The sequence below is a fragment of the Choloepus didactylus genome, chromosome 13, assembly GCF_015220235.1.
Source record: "Choloepus didactylus isolate mChoDid1 chromosome 13, mChoDid1.pri, whole genome shotgun sequence".
In the NCBI taxonomy this organism is placed as follows: domain Eukaryota; kingdom Metazoa; phylum Chordata; class Mammalia; order Pilosa; family Megalonychidae; genus Choloepus; species Choloepus didactylus.
Window position 1 is genome coordinate 27,966,199 of NC_051319.1, and position 17,349 is coordinate 27,983,547.

Genomic DNA, 17,349 nt, shown 5'->3' on the forward strand with positions numbered 1-17,349 from the left:
CAACTATAAAGAAAGGATCCAAGCCTATACCCCACTTCTGTGAATTTTCCTCAGTGTCTAGCAAATCACAAATGCTCAACAAGGACTGAACTCTTGAAGAGATACAGCTAAAAACATAGATTAACTTTTCAAAAAGAGAAAAATACGACTCCAGGAATAGGTAAGAGGTTACCTGATTTCAAAAGTCACATACTGCTTATAACATGACAGGCTTTAGCCTAATTTAAGACAAAAATATTAAGCTACAAAATATTATTATGAGGTTGTATGGGTGTAAGGTTATATTAGTCAATTAACCAAGAAGGTTTATTTGCTCTGAGTAGTAGCTCTCAACTTGAGATAGGAATAGAGGGGCTGGGTGGGAAAGTGAAGCAAGGGAGTATGTGTCAGAATTTCTTGATAATGATTTCCAAGTGCCCTCTCCCAGGACCTCCCACAACCTGTACAGGGGTTTGACTCAAGCCGGTAAGGATGTCTGCTTTCATAAACCTCCCTCAGGTAAATTTATTTTGTTTGGTTTTGTTTACATGTTCCCTTTCCTTTCACTTTTCCTTTCATTTAATTAAAATAATTATATGAAGTTCATGTTTATTTTAACAAGTCAAACAATAGAGGGATTTTTTAAGTTAATAACCCTCCTTCCCCACTCACTCCCCTGCAAATCCTACCCTATGTGGTAACAAATGTTAATAGTTTGACGTAACCTTTCACATAAGTCTCTGGTCTCATATAGGTAATTTTGACATATACTCCCTACAAATACATATAAACAAATCTCATAATACCTAAGCGAAATAAAGAAAGTAGCAAATATACAAATCATACAAATAATGCAAAATTTTAAAACAGGAAAAAAAACACACTGGTGACAAGGGAGAGTGTAGAGAAAAAACATGTATCTGACATATTCAAATACTCAAATCAGGTGGCTAAAACAAATTAATTCATTTGACGACTGTTGACTTTTGATTTCACTTTGCCTGGGTAGACAGATCCAGTTTCCCTACCCATTTTTGAAGGGTGTTTGAGAATCAGTGCATAAGTGATTATTTAACAGGATATGCTCTAATACCATAAGTGGGAAAAAGGATGCATTCCACCAACTTCACCATTTTAATCCTTCTGTTGCATATTATAGCCATTACAAATAAAGATTAAATACTACGTGTCAATGTATTTTCGAGAATAATTTCCAACACTTAGAAGGTAGGTCCAGTTTTGTGTCTCATGATCTTGCAGTAGAGATTGGTAAATAACTATAAACAACATTCATTTTCCCTTCCTTGATTGCCCTGGGGACAGGAAGGGGAAAATGTAATTCTGTTTGCCATATTTGCCTCCAATGAATGCCTTTATTTCATGAAAAAATTCACCATTGCTCAGAGAGTTACATTAACAAATATTCATGCTAACTCTGATCTGGCAATTACGTGGTATCCAGAGCAGCACTTCTAAAGTTGCTTTGAATGTCAACTGAATCTTCTTTTTCTTTCCACTTGTATATGATTCTCCCCAACAGCTGAATCCAAGGAATCTGAAGGCAGAGATCAAATCTTTTCATTCTCTTATTTGTACCCTGTAAAGCATCTACAACAGTGTGTGCTTTAAGAAGGCATGATTTGAGTAAGAGAGTACTCCTTACTTCACAATTTTGATACATGCTTTTCTTGCAAAGGAAGATAGATCGATATTACATACTGTGAATAGAAAGGACAACAATTAATCAGAAAAACACCTTTAATCATCTTCAAACTGCCTATTACAAAAATGTAAACACAAATGGGAATTTGAAAATGATAAATACCTTTAGAGAAGTTCAATTAATCTAAACAATGAAACAAAATTTGGGGGGAAGTCCTATAAGAAAAAAGTGAAGGAAACAGGAATGTAAGCACCTACTTGTTTCCTCCTTACAATAACCTTATAATGTAAGCATTTTGGGCCACCTTTAACAGATGAGGAACTTGAGGCTAAGAGAACTTACTAACTTTGCTCACAGTCATTCAGCTAGCAAATGACAGAAATGAAATTTATATTCAGTTTGGTTTCAAAGTCAATGATCTTTCTACTATATCACAAAGAGAAACACCCCTAATAAAAATGAAAAAGATAAAATCAAAAAAGGTAAATGAAGTTTTAATTATATTAGAACTAAAAGCAGATCACAAGAGGCAAAAGTCAATCTTAGAAAAACAAAACCAACATAAATAGTACAGGCTACATGTAAGGAGACTTGGGTTTTAGACAGTTTTGTTCACCCTGTACCTCTTCATTCATAACATATGTCTGGTTCATAAAAACAACTCATTAGATATTTATTGCCTCCCTCACTGACTGGCCAAAAGGTACAGATAGAATTCTTAAAACAGAATCAGTCAACAAACTATTGTACAATAAAGCTTCAATTAATCAGAACATTTAGGAGTTGTTCTTATTACTATAATCCTCAATTAATCATGAATGAGAAAATATTTTTTATTTATTCAATCTTGCTATTGGAAATCTTCCTAATTTTACGAAGCAAAGCAGTGCCTATGAAAATTTATTGTACAGAAAAATCACTTGAAGAACTTGCTACAATGCAGATTCCTGGGCTTCTTCACCTCAAAAGATTATATTCAAATTTAGTATGTACATCTAGGGTAATGAGAAGCATTAAGTAAAGGATACCAACTGCTTTAGTTTGTAAAAACTGCTGAAATGCAGATACCATAAAATGGGTTGGTTTTTACAACGGGGATTTATTAGTTTACAAGCTTCCAGTTCTGAGACCATGAAAATATCCATATCTAGGCATCATCAAGATGACACCGTCTCCCTGAAGATAAGCTGCTGGTGATCTGGGACTTCTCTGTCACAGGGGAAGGCAGATGGCGGCATCTACTTGTCTCTCCCTTCTCTTCAAGGTTTCATTGCTTCTAGCTTGTGGCTTCAGTGGCTTCCTCTCTGTTTGTGGCTTTCTCTCTGAACTTCTGGGTCTTTCTCATATAAAGGACTCCAGTAAGAAGGTTAAGACCTACCTGGGGCACGCCTCAACTGAAATAACCTAATAAAAAGGTCCCACCCACAATAGGTTTACATCCACAGGAATGGATTAGCTTTAAGAACATGAACTTCTTGGGTCCATAAAGCCTCAAAACCATCACACTTACCATAATGAAAGCTGTTTTTGATCACAAGACTTGACAGCACCTCAGTCATCATCCTTCCCACTAATTACTTTTTCCAATTATCTGAAGTTAGATGTTGAAGGCACAAAATCCTAGGTCAGAATCTAAAAGCCAAAAACCCTAATTTATGCCTTTGTCCACTAAGGAAATTGTCTTACCTTGCCAGGGCCACTATGACAAATACCACACAATGGGTTGGCTTTAACAACAGGAGTATATTGTCTCACAGTTTGGAGAGGCTACAAGTCCAAAATCAAAGTCACGACCAGCCCTGCTTTCTCCCAGAGTCTGTAGCATCCTGGTGCTGGTTTGTCACAATCCTTGGGTTCCCTTGGCTTGCATCTCTGCCTCTGTCACATAGCTTTTCCTTCTGGCCTCCACTTCTCCTGCTCAGTCATCTGTACCTCTGTCTAAATTTCCTCTCCTTATAAAGCTCATCCTGATTCAATTTGACCTCATGTAAATAGGCTCTTCAAAGATCTTATTCACAAATGCAAGCACACCTTAACTAATAATAGCATAATAGTATGTTCAAAGGTCATATTTTCTAATGGGTTCATACTCACAGGAACACAGATTAAGACTTGAATATATCTTTTGTGGAGGGCATGATTCAATTACCAAAAGACAGTGCATTTTAAAACTTCAAACTTAGATTAGTTGCCTTCTAGTAAATTAAGGCTTTGAAATTTTCATTGATCAGATTATATGGAATGAAATATAAAGTTAATTGAGATTTTTTAAAACAATGTTCATGATATATCATTACTCAGGAATTATCAAGAACATGCAAGTATCATACAAATGTGTTTCACACCTTCATATTTGAGTAGATCATAGGCTCAATGTACTCATGTTTACAACACACAGTTAAGTTCATGATCGGCAGCTATCAGCTCCCAATGATTATTTTAAGAATTAATCTAAAAGCAACAAGATTTTAAATATATATAAAACATATATATGTTTTGGGATTTGGTGGACTTGGGTTGGTGCACACTCTTCCTCCACAGAGGCCTGCAGTGCACACAGCATACAGGCAGGGGTGCCACAGGGAAGTGCCAGGAGCTCTCCCCCAATCCCAGGACTCATGAGTGCATGGCAGAGAGGAAGAGTGGGCCATTTGAGATGGAGGGTGAGACATAAGCTCTGCAGCCCCAGAGTATTCTACCTGCAGACTTGGGGATGGCTGGGACCACAGGATCCTAACACAGGGCATGACCCCCACCCATAGGACTGACAGTTCCCAGTGCACATGGAAAATTGGTACACTGATTGGACCCCCATATGGTTTGGACTCCCACTCAGTACATAAATGAAGTTGAGGAGAACTGGCTTAAGGGTAAAAGGTGGCTCAGGAGCACCATCTGATGGTACATCAGGAAAGTGCACACTACCAAGTTGTAGCTTTGTCAAATTATAGATAAATGCTCAAATCATCCCGCATGTTCTGAAAGAGCCCTATAAAGATAAGCAGATAGAGCACCTAAGACGGCAGCTAGGTGAGACAGGGCAAAAAACACCTCCGTGAAACATACTAGATAAAAACCAGAAAGTCACCCAGAACACCAGTTCCAGGGATGTACCAGCCAGACAAGGTCTGCTAAATCCACAGGGACAGTGTATTTGGTGAAACCAGGACTCTGCGTTCTGAAACAAGTGAGTGAGCCTGCTGGAAGTCCAGCAGCCGCACTGCAGTGTGGGGAAACCGTGGGTTGGCGTTTGGAGATGGACTAGTTCTTTAAAAAAAATAGAAACCCAGGAGCAGCTGCAGCTATGGCAGCAGGAACCACGCAGCGAAGCATGGCAGGAACGGGCTGTGCCAACACCTCAATATCTGGCATGGAAGATAGCCCTTCCCACACCCGCTGCTAATTGTCTTGGAGCCAGGAGGGCAGAGGAAGCCAAAAAGAGAAAGAAACTAGGCCCCTTGCAGCCATCTCCCCAGCAGGCTGGGGATCCTCCTCCCTGGGGCCGGAGCCACAGCCCAGAGCCACACCAAGGGTCCCAGTGTGATAGGGAGTGTTTCCCGCAGCACCGTGCACATGCCACAATATCGGTTGTGGACAGTGGCCTTTAGTGCACCCACAGCTAATTGTCCTGGAGCTGGAAAGGCAGAGCTGTGTGAAAACGAGGAAATTAACATGCCCCATTCAGCCATCTTTACAGCAGGCTGGGAACACCCCTGCATGGCCCAGTGGCTCAGGGCTTCCCTGAGGGCCGGCACACACTTGTGACATGGCACAGCCTTCCCTCAGCAGAGGTCCTGGAAGAGCATGGCTGAGAAGGAGGCCCCGCTCGGAAAACCCAGGGACCTACACCAATACCAAGGACTTGTGGGTCAGCAGCAGAGACAATCTGTGGCAAGACTGAAACAAAGGTTTAGACTCTTGCAATAGCCTTAAATCTCTGGGAACACCTGGGAGGTTTGATTATTAAAGCTGCCCTGCCTCCCTAACCACTCAGACACACGCCCCACATTCAGGGCAGACAGCACCAACAACACACCCAAACTTAGTGCACCAATTGAACCCCAGAAGAATCAGACCCCCACACAACACAAAGACAAAATTAGGGGGAACTGACTTGAGGGGAATAAGTGACTTGTGGACACCATCTGCTGGATAGTTACAGAAAGTATATGCCACCAAGCTGTAGATCTGACAAATTAAAGACTGGTATTTTTCACATCCTGAAGAACACTATCAAGTAAAGCAAATACCAAGAGGCTGAAAACAACAGAAATTTTTAAAGCATAAGATAAAACCAGATGATATGGAGAACCCAAACCTAAACACCCAAATCAAAAGAGCAGAAGAGACACAGTACTTGGAGCAATTAATCAAAGAACTAAAGACAAACAATGAGAGCATGGCACAGGACATAAAGGACATGAAGAAGACCATGGCACAGGATATAAAGGACATGAAGAAGACCCTAGAAGAGCATAAAGAAGAAATCGCAAGAGTAAATAAAAAAATAGATGATCTTATGGAAATAAAAGAAACTGTTGGCCAAATTAAAAAGATTCTGGATACTCATAGTATAAGACTAGAGGAAGCTGAACAACAACTCAGTGTCCTCAAGGACCACAGAATGGAAAATGAAAGAACAAAAGAAAGAATGGGGGAAAAATTGAAAAAATGAAATGGATCTTAGCGATATGATAGATAAAATAAAACTTCCAAATTTAAGACTCATTAGTTTCCCAGAAGGGGAAGAGAAGGGTAAGGTCTAGAAAGAGTATTCAAAGAAGTTGTTGGGGAAAACTTTCCCAACCTTCTACACAATATAAATACACAAAGCATAAATGCCCAGCGAACTCCAAATAGAATAAATCCAAATAAACCCACTCCAAGACATATTCTGTCCAGACTGTCAAATACTGAAGAGAAGGAGTAAGTTCTGAAAGCAGTAAGAGAAAAGCAATCCACCACATACAAAGGAAACAACATAAGACTAAGTAGTGACTACTCAGCGGCCACCATGGAGGCGAGAAGGCAGTGGCATGACATATTTAAAAATCTGAGAGAGAAAAATTTCCAACCAAGAAATACTTTATCCAGCAAAACTCCCCTTCAAATTTGAGGGAGAGCTTAAATTTTTCACAAACAAATGCTGAGAGAGTTTGCTAATAAAAGACCTTCCCTACTTCAGATACTAAAGTGAGCCCTACCATCAGAGAAGCAAAGAAAGGAGAGAGAGATGGAGAGAAATTTAAAAGACATATATAGAACATTACATCCCAACTCACCAGGACACACATTCTTCTCTAGTGATCATGGATCTTTCTCCAGAATAGACCATATGCTGGGACATAAAACAAGCCTCAATAAATTTTTAAAAAATGAAATTATTCAAAGCACAGCCTCTGACCACAATGGAATACAAATAGAAGTCAATAACCATCAGAGACTTAGAAAATTCACAAATAACTGAAGGTTAAAAATGAGAGGGAGATGAAAACATTCATGGATAATCAAAAGCTGAGGGACTTCATCACCACTAGATCAGTCCTATAAGAAATGCTAAAGGGAATTGTGCAGGTTGAAAGGAAGGGACACTAAACAATTGGCTGAAACCACATGAAGAAATAAAGATTTCCAGTAAAGATTGCATGGTAAATATAAATACCAATACTACTGTATTTTTGATTTGTAACTCCACTGTTTACTTCCTACAGGGGTTAAAATACATAAACTGTAAAGATAAATCAGTGCTTTGGGACTCAACGTAAAATATGTAATTTTTGACAAGAACTACATAAACATGGGGGAATGGAGGAGTATAGGAACATAGTTTATGTGTCCTATTGAAGTTAAGTTGGTGTCAAAGAAAAACAAGATTGTTATAGATTTCAGAGGTTAAATTTAAGCCCCATGGTAAACACAAAGAAAGTATCAGAGAATATGACCATAGAGATGAAAAGTAGAGTATGGGTTACGAGAAGTGAGGGAAGGGGCAATAGGGAGTTAAGAAATGAATGTAGGGTTTCTGTTTGGGGTGAAGGGAAATTTCTAGTAATGGATGGTGGGAAGACGATGGCATTGCAACATTCTAAATGTGATTAATCCCACTAATGGAATGCTAGGGAGGGGGTGGAATGGGAAGATTTAGGCTGTGTATATGTTTCCACAATTGAAAAAAAAAAAAAGAGTCTAAATAGAAGACAATTGAATGCCAAGGATGATCCTGGATGGGATCTGAGGATGGAGGAGAGGAGGCTCAAAGGGACACAGTTGGGACATAAGAAAAAAAAAAAAAGGAAATATAGAATGTAAGCTTTGTATCAATGTTGGATTTCTTGAACTTCTTAGCTGTGCTTAATGGGGTTGCATAAAAGAATGTTCTTGTTCATGGGAAATGTATATGTGAATTATATTATTTGTTCAAGGATGTGTGCAGCTTGATCTCATATGTTCAGAAGACAGAGCAATAGATGATGGATGATAGAGAGGGAGGGAGGGAGGGAAAGAAAGAAATGGTGGTGTGACAGGATGCTCAAGTTGGTGGATCATGGTATTGGGGGAGGGGGTCGGGTTATGCTGGAGTTCTGTGTATGGGGTTTGTATTGTTTTTGCAACTGTTCCTGTAAGTTTGAATTTATTTCAAAATAAAATTTAAAAAAAAGGTAAGTAAATGTCAAGAGGCCAAAAACAACAGAAAATTACAAAGCACATGAAGAAACTAGAAGATGTGGGTAACCCAAACATCCAAATGAAAAACCCAGAAGAGATGCAGAACCTGGAGCAATTAATCAAAGAAGTATTCACAAACATTAATGTTATGGCTCAGGATATAAAAGACATGAAGAAGACCCTAGAAGAGCATAAAGAAGAATTTGCAAGAGTAAATTTAAAAATAGCAGATCTTATGGAAATAAAAGATACTGTTGATCAAATTAAAAGTATTCTTGAGACACATAACACCAGATTTGAAGAGGCAAAGGACCGAATTAGTGAACTCAAAGATAGGGTGATGGAAAGTGAAAGCACAAAAGAATGAATAGTGAAAATATTGAAAAATTTGAAATGGAGCTCAGGGAAATGATGGACAATATGAAGTGCACATATATAAGCATTATCTGTGACCCAGAAAGGGAAGAGGAAAGTAAAAAGCTAGGAAGAGTATTTGAAGATATTGTTGGGGAAAACTTCCCAACCCTTCTAAATGACATAAATATACAATTCAAGGATGCCCAATGAATTTAAACAAGCCTCAATAAATTTAAAAAGATTAAAATTTTTCAAAACACATTCTCTGATCATAATGGAATACAAAACTAGAAGTTAATAACTATCAAAAAACCAGAACACTCAAATATCTGGATGTTAAACAACACACTCCTAAACAATCAGTGGGTCAAAGAAGAAATTGCTAAATATCTAGATATGAATGAAAATGAGAATACAACATATCAAAATTTATGGGATGCAGCAAAGACAGTATTGAGAGGGAAATTTATAGCTCTAAATGCACACATTAAAAAGGAAGAAAGAGCTAAAATCAAAGAACTAATGGAACAACTGAAGAAGCTAGAAAATGATCAGCAAACTAATCATAAAGTAAGTAGAAGAAAAGAAATAACAAGGGTAAAGCAGAAATAAATGATATGGAAAGCAAAAAAAAATAGAGAAAATAAGTAAAACCAAAAGTTGGTTCTTTGAGAAGACCAACAACATTGACAAACCCTTAGCTAGACTGACAAAGTCAAAAAGAGAGAAGACCCAAACAAACAAAATAATAAATGAGAGGGGGGGTATTACTACAGATCCTGAAGAAATCAAAATATCATAAGAGGATACTATGAACAACTCTACGCCAACAAACTAGATAATTTAGAGGAAATGGATAATTTCCTGGAAACACATGAACAATCTATACTGAATAAAGAAGAAATAGAACAACTCAACAAACCAATCACAAGCAAAGAGATCCAATCAGTTATCAAAAAGCTTCCTACAAATAAAACCCCAGGCCCAGATGGCTTCACAGGGGAATTCTATCAAACTTTCCAAAAAGAATTGACACCATTCCTACTTAAATTCTTTAAAACAAATTGAAGAAAATGGAATACTACCTAACTAATTTTATGAAGCCAATATCACTCTAATACCAAAACCAGCAAACATGCTACAAGAAAGGAAAACTACAGGCCAATTTCTCTAATGAATAAAGATGCAAAAATTCTCAACAAAATACTTTTAAATTGAATTCAAAGACACATTAAAAAAATTATACATCCTGACCAAGTGGGGCTCATCCCAGGCATGCAAGGGTGGTTCAACATAAGAAAATCAATCAACATAATACAACACATTGAATTGCTAAAAATATACTGAAAAAGAAAAATGAAGTGGGAGGAAATACACTGCTTGACTTAGAAGTCTGCTATAATGCCACAGTATTCAAAACAGCATGGCATTGGCACAAAGATAGACATATTGATCAATGGAATCAAACTGAGAATTTGGAAATGCATGCCCAGATCTATGATCGACTGATTTTTTATAAAGCCCCCAAATCCACTGAATTGGGACACAACAGTCTCTTCAACAAATGGGGCTGGGAGAAATGAATATATATATTTAAAAGAATGAAAAAGGAGCCTACCTCACACCCTATACAAAAATTAATTCATCATGGATCAAAGATTTCAATATAAGAGACGGCACCACAAAACTCCTAGAAGATAATGTAGGGAAACATCTTCAAGATCTGGTAATAGGAGGTTGCTTCTTAGACCTTATACCTAAAGAACAAGCAATGAAAGAAGAAATAGATAAATGGGAACTCCTCAGAATTAAAAGGTTCTGTACCTCAAAGGAATTTGTCAAAAAGGTAAGGAGAGAGCCAATTCTATGGGAGAAAATATTTGGAAACCATCTATCTGATAAGAGACTGATATCTTGTATATATAAAGAAATCTTACAACTCAACATTAGTACAAATAGCCCAATTATAAAATGGACAAAAGACATGAAAAGACATTTCTCCAAAGAGGAAATAAAATGGCTTAAAAAAACACATGAAAAAAATGTTCATCTTTTGCTAATTATTAGGGAGATGCAAATCAAGACCACAATAAGGTATCATCTCACACCAATAAGAATGGCTGCCATTAAAAAACAAGAACTTATGAATGCTGGGGAGGATGTGGAGAAATTGGAACTCTTAGTCTTTGCTGGTGGGACTGTATAATGGTTCAGCCACTCTGGAAGACAGTTTAGTGGCTCCTCAGAAAACTAGGTATTGAGTTACCCTATGATTCAGCAATTTCACTTCTTGGTATTTAATCAGAGGACCTGAAAGCAGTGACACAAACAGATATTTGCACACTGATATTCATAGTGGCATTGTTTACAATTGTCAAGAGATGGAAACAACCTAAATGTCCTACATCAGACAAGTGGCTAAACAAGATGTGGTACATACATACAATAGAATACTATGCAGCAGTTAAGAAGGACTGAGGTTGTGAAGCATATGACAACATGGATGAACCTTGAGGACGTAATGTTGAGTGAAATAAGTCAGTTACAAAAGGAGAGATATTGCATGTTACCACTAATGTGAACTCTGTGAAAACTGTAAAACAAGTGTCATAAAATAACTGGCACCAGAATTACTCTTAGAGAGGGAAGATACTGTATTTATTTAGGAAAATATCCTAATGAGCTCTTTGGATGTGAAAATGTAGGTCCAAAGAAAAGAGAATAACAAAGGTAGAACTAAATTGTTCTGCAAGAAAAAATGGAAGGAATTTGGAAAAGAGTGTATTCCTTGAGAGTGGAGGTAGAATGGAGGAGGAGAAACTTAAGAAATATGGTAGGAGGCTAGAGAACGTCTGAGAAATACCTAAGGTTTTTTGTTTTTAAGCAAAGCAATGTTTAATTCTCAATTTAAAGTTACCGTTTGGCTGAGATAAACTTTTTATACCTCACCAGACATTCAGTATGCTCTAAATTTATACTTTTCATTTTAATCCCTCTGGATTGCCCTATACACACACATATACACACACATATATTCAAAATAACTGAAAGAGTAATAACCAACATTTACTGAGTCCTTATTCAAGCACTTTCTAAGCTCCTTAATCATTTATTATCTCATTTAATCTTCAGGCCAACTCGATAAATAGGTACTATATTAAATACATTTTACAAATGAGGAAGCTGAATTCTAGAGAGGTTAAGTAACTTGCCCAAGGTCATACAGCTAGTAAGTGATAAAGCCAGGATTCAAATCCAGAAACTCCACATTTGCTCTTAAACATTACTGAATCAAACTTAAGTTCAGGACTAAATATGGTGCATATAAACACACATACACATATAAAGAGGCATCCTAGTATTTACTACTAAGCAAAATACATTTTTATAAAATTGAAATATTCACAATATGAGTAATAATATTATTTTGAAATCACTAAAAGTGAAAGTATAGTAATAATGAATTCTGGCTATTTAGTATTTCTACTTCATCCTTCTTATATTATCATCTTTGAAGAGTTAATATACCCTATATTGGTTTTAAAATACATCCACAAATTTTTTAATAGTCCTCCCTCCAAAAAAGTGGATCCTAATTCCTGGTCTCCTTGAGTGTGGGCTAGGCTCAGTGGCTCACTTTTAATGAATAGCATATGGTGGAAGTGATGGAGTACGGCTAGGACGTAAATGGATTTGCATCATCCTTCTTGCTCTCTATCTTGGATTACTTGCTCTGGGGGAAACCAGCTGCTATAATGTGAGAACACTCAAGCAGTCCTATGAAAAGATCCATGTGACAAGGAACCAAGTCCTCCTGCAAACATCCAGTGACGAATTGAGGCCTCTTGCCAACAGTCATGTAAGTGACCCAGCTAGAAAATGGATCCTCCAGCCCCAGTCAAGTCTTCAGATGACTGCTGAGGTTTAGACTGTACCTAATGAGAGAGCCTCAAGCTCTCCCAGATTTCTGGGTTCACAGAAACTGTGTAAGATAATAAATATTTTTTAAATAATGTAAGTTGGGATAGTTTATTATAATAGCAAAAGATTACTAATACACTTCCTAAGTCAGTGATTCCCAAAGTGTAATCCCAGGACCAGCAGTATCAGCATCTCCTGGGAATTGTTAGAAATGCAGATTCTCAGGCTCCACACCAGACTTACTGAATCTGAAACTTTGAGGTTGGGGGACAGCAATCTGAGTTTTAACAAGTTCTCCAGATGATTCCAATGCACACTGAAGTTTGAGAACCATTACTCTAAGTCTTTAGTAATTTGGCTAATACAAGACCCCACTCTCCACCCTCCCTGAAAAGTCTGTATTTATACTTAGAAAATAGTATAACATTTACAGAATCAGATTGTAAGCAAGTTTCTTTCTCTTAACAGAATATCAAGTCTACAAGGCCATATTCTTCATCTGTCTCAACAGTGTGCCTGGCACAATGCCATGAACATAGTAAATGTTAAATAAATATTAGTTGAGTAAGTACATGAATCATTAGATATATAATCGTTTGGTGAAGATTAGAATGAAGTCATCATTTTTTTCTTTCCCTTTTATCATCACTTGAATTTGAACTCTCTTTCTTCAGCCAAGAACATCTGTCTGTTATAGTATTCATCAACATGATATGCTATTCATCCATAAAAGTAAAGATTAAAATGTCTCACACTTGACTTCACAACAGAGGCTCACTTTCATGACTTGTGGCATTGTCAAACACAAACTGAACTCCATGAATTATCAATAATATATATTATACTCCCCTTACTTATATAGTCTTAGTCAAATCTTAGTGATTTGTTATCCATATTAGGAAATATTTGAATATCAAAAGAGTGCTTGAGGAACTGGCAAAATGCTAAAATTTGCCTAACATTTGTTCTTAGAACTTCTAAAACTTATATAATTTGAATGTGGTCACTGCAATAGACTTTAGGAGTATAGGAAAAAGGGTAGTGATACAGTGCCCTCAAATTCAGCCAACTTGCTGAGTTCATAACCTTAGTACCATGAAGCATTTTAATAAGTTAAATGAAAAAAATCTACGTTCAAATGATTTTGGGTTACAAAGGTAAACAACTTTCTTTTCTACAGGATATATCAGAGCCTGTGATATGCTAATGTGAAAAATGAATTTCCAAGATGAAGGATATAATGAATAGTTCCTAAACTTACCTAAAGCATGGAACCTTTTTTGAGAAGCACCTTGTAAAGCTAACACTTAAACAAAAACTGCCTTATTATAAATGTTTAACAGTTCTTTACTTCTTTCAATTTGAAATCTTAAATAGTTTGAATTATAAAATATTTCTCTTATGATATTTAAATTATTTTAATTATTTCATATATTTTCTATAAATTTTATTCAATGCACAATCACATCTCCATATATACTATTATGTATTCATTATATGTAAGTTAATCCTTTCATTATAAAGTCCAACTTAGTTGTTATAATGATATGCCCAAAATCACATCAATATTTTCCTTTTATATTATTACTTCAAATAAAAACCATATAGAAATATTTTAACAAAGGAACAATTTTAGAAACTAACTGTGAAAGCTAAATCTTTTGAGAGTATACTAATAATCTAATTGTCTAACAATACACTAGTGCAATGATTTCCAGCTTTACTGTGTTCTAACAACTCTCTGTGGCATGTACATTCTAGGGTATCAGTCTCCATCTCTGAGAACAAATCATCCCATCCAGAGATGGGTCATGGCACCCGTGTGTTACTCTGAGATCATAATTAACTGGACCACAATTGGATATTGGAACAAAAGTTGTCCAATCAGATTCTTTTTCCAGGAAATTGTATTTAGAATTAAGCAATTCTAGTTTGTCTCTGCTGGTGAAAAAAATTGAGGTCATGTGAATTTGAGAACTTTGGGGTGCTTACATGAAAAAGAAAAAAAAATCAATCTATAGAGAAGTACAATAAATTAGACACTCCAAAGAAAGTATATTGTCTTAAAAAGGTGCTACATTATTATCTTTATTATTAAAGCATGGAATTTCTTTGTAATGCATGCTTTACAGGCTCATAAAGAAAAGTCCCTGAAGTTTGTCACAATTTACTTGAAATATAATAGGATGATTAGAAAGTGGCAGGTAAATTGAGCCACAGAACCATACCTATAAACTTCTAGTCAAACATAAATAAATTAAATTACATTACATTAAACACATAAATAAACTTAAAAAAGTAGATAAATTTAAATGCTAATCATTCTTCATTCTCCAAAGTCATGGCTTCAAAGTTCCTTTTTCTATTCATATCTAAAGCCTTATTTGTAGATGGCTATTGTGGCTGAGCCACAAAAGAACTCACATGCTGCTCTCTGCCTCTCTGTTGGTACCTTTGATTATAGCTAGTGGACCCTGCTGGAACAATTTCAACTGTCTTGTGAATTGCATATGACTGGTATCACTCACAGAGAAACCTAAACTTAAAACCTAAAAGGGATGGATGTAAACTATTTAACATCTGAAATTTTAAAGATTAGCAACTCTTTCTGATGCACTACTGTATTAAAGCAATTAAAGTTAAAAAAAACTATTCATTTGAAAAAACAACTATTTGGTGCATGATATGTGGATGAAAATCCCTAAGGTATCTAAAAATCATAATTTTTGCTTCACTTTTTTTACTGGTCCAATCAGACTAGACTATGGTATCTTAATAAACTCTCAAAATGTATTAGTTTAACACAACCAGTTTAATTCTTTCCATGCTAAATATTAAAAGTGGATCAGAAGGAGATTCTGTTTCAAAGACACAAAGTCTATAAGAAACCCAAGCTGTGGAAGCTTCATCTTACCCAAATATAGCTCCATGGTCATCACAGCAAGGGGATGCAATAGACTGAACATTGGGCTCTCAATGCTTCCACTTCTGGTTGATACCTACCACTTCTTTTCAGACATCATTAGCCAAAACATGTGGCATAACCCACCTAACTTCAGAGGGGATGGAAAGTTCAATCTTTCCATACCCCTGGAAATGGAAGAGAATGTATATATAAATTATATCATATTTTGTACTTAAGCAACTCTCAGTTCACATTTCTTAGTAAGAAATAGGAAAACACTCCTGTTCTCTCTAAATAGTATCTTCTATCTTAAGACCCAAGTCTGGCCCAAACATCTCTACTCATACCCAACAACTAAAACATTTCTGTGCTAGCTTCTTATAATGTAGAATAAAACTCTAACGAACACTGGAAAAGGAACTGACAACCTTTCAGAAATCAGGAGAAGATGATTTGTGTAAGCAAGAGAAAAAATATCTTCTCCTCCCAAAGTCTATAAATTTTATATCTTTATTTTTAAAAAACCTTAAAAATATTTTAATGAAAAGTCAATGCACTGAAATTTTGGAAAGGACAGAAAAGCATCAAGACAATTGAAAGTACTCCAGAATAAAAGGACAGATCCCACTTGCTTTGAACTCTGGAAGACAAAAGACTGGAGAATGATGCCACAAAGCTGAATCAAAAACACAGAGATTTCCAAGATCAGGTGGGAGATTTTCTCCATGGAACCACCAGTATGGACCCTTCCCCTTCACTCAGCCCTGCACAACTTGGGAGTTGCACAGAGGCAGCATGGCCCAGGTCCCTCCCACCACAGATGTAGACTAAAGAGCCACTCACAGCAGACAGTTAGAACCCTGCATATACCCAGACACAGAGACACAAGTCTGCAGAGGACCAGGGTAAAGCACAAGCTGCTGAGAAGTGCCACATACAGAAGGGCCCCCAGGGAAAAAGAGACAGAGAGAAACCATGGCAGGACTGTTGGCAAGAGGTACACTCCCTCAATCCAGTCTCTGTTCACCATATTACATAAATACAAAATGGACCTTTCTGGATTGACACACCTTTCTGGATTGACCCAATCTGAGTCCCCAGGGCAGGATATCCTAACAGGGAAGAAACCAGAGACTGAAATGCTTCACAGAAAAAAAGGGTGGTGGTGGTGGTAAACTGAGCTGCTGTAAGACAGGATGGGTCCCAGAAATGAAAAGTGTAGGGAAAAGGGATCACTGCGTGAAGGAGAGAATTTAAAAAATCATAGAAGCTGGGGAGAAAATCCTACACAAAAACAAATGGAAAAGATCAATATTCCCAGGGAAGGAACAGAGGAAAGGAGGCTTTCTCCAGGAGGTGTACCAAATATCAAATATCCAGGGCAAGAAACAGATGAAAAAGAGCTTAAAAATCTGAACAGTTAAACATAAGCTACTCTAAAGGTCCAGAATAAGTTGAACCAAGTATGATAGAAAAGCCTTACATAAAGTCAATCAACAATAAACCCCAAGACAAAAGGAGTAACTGACCTTCAGAGTTAACACATCAAAATAATCAGATACCCAGGTATCAGCAAAAAATTACAAGCCACACTAAGAAACTGGAAGATACAGCTCAGTCAAGGGAACAAATGAAAACTTCAGAGGAGAAACAGAATTTGGAACTAATCAAAAATTCAAACACATATCCTAAATCAATTCAAGGAAATGAAGGAAAACATGGAGATAGAGCTAAAGGATATTAAGAAGGCATTGTGTGAAAATAAAGAAGAATTTGAGAGTTTAAAAAGAAACATAACAAATTATAGGAATAAAAGGCATAATAATGGAGATTAAAATACACTAAAAGCATACCACAG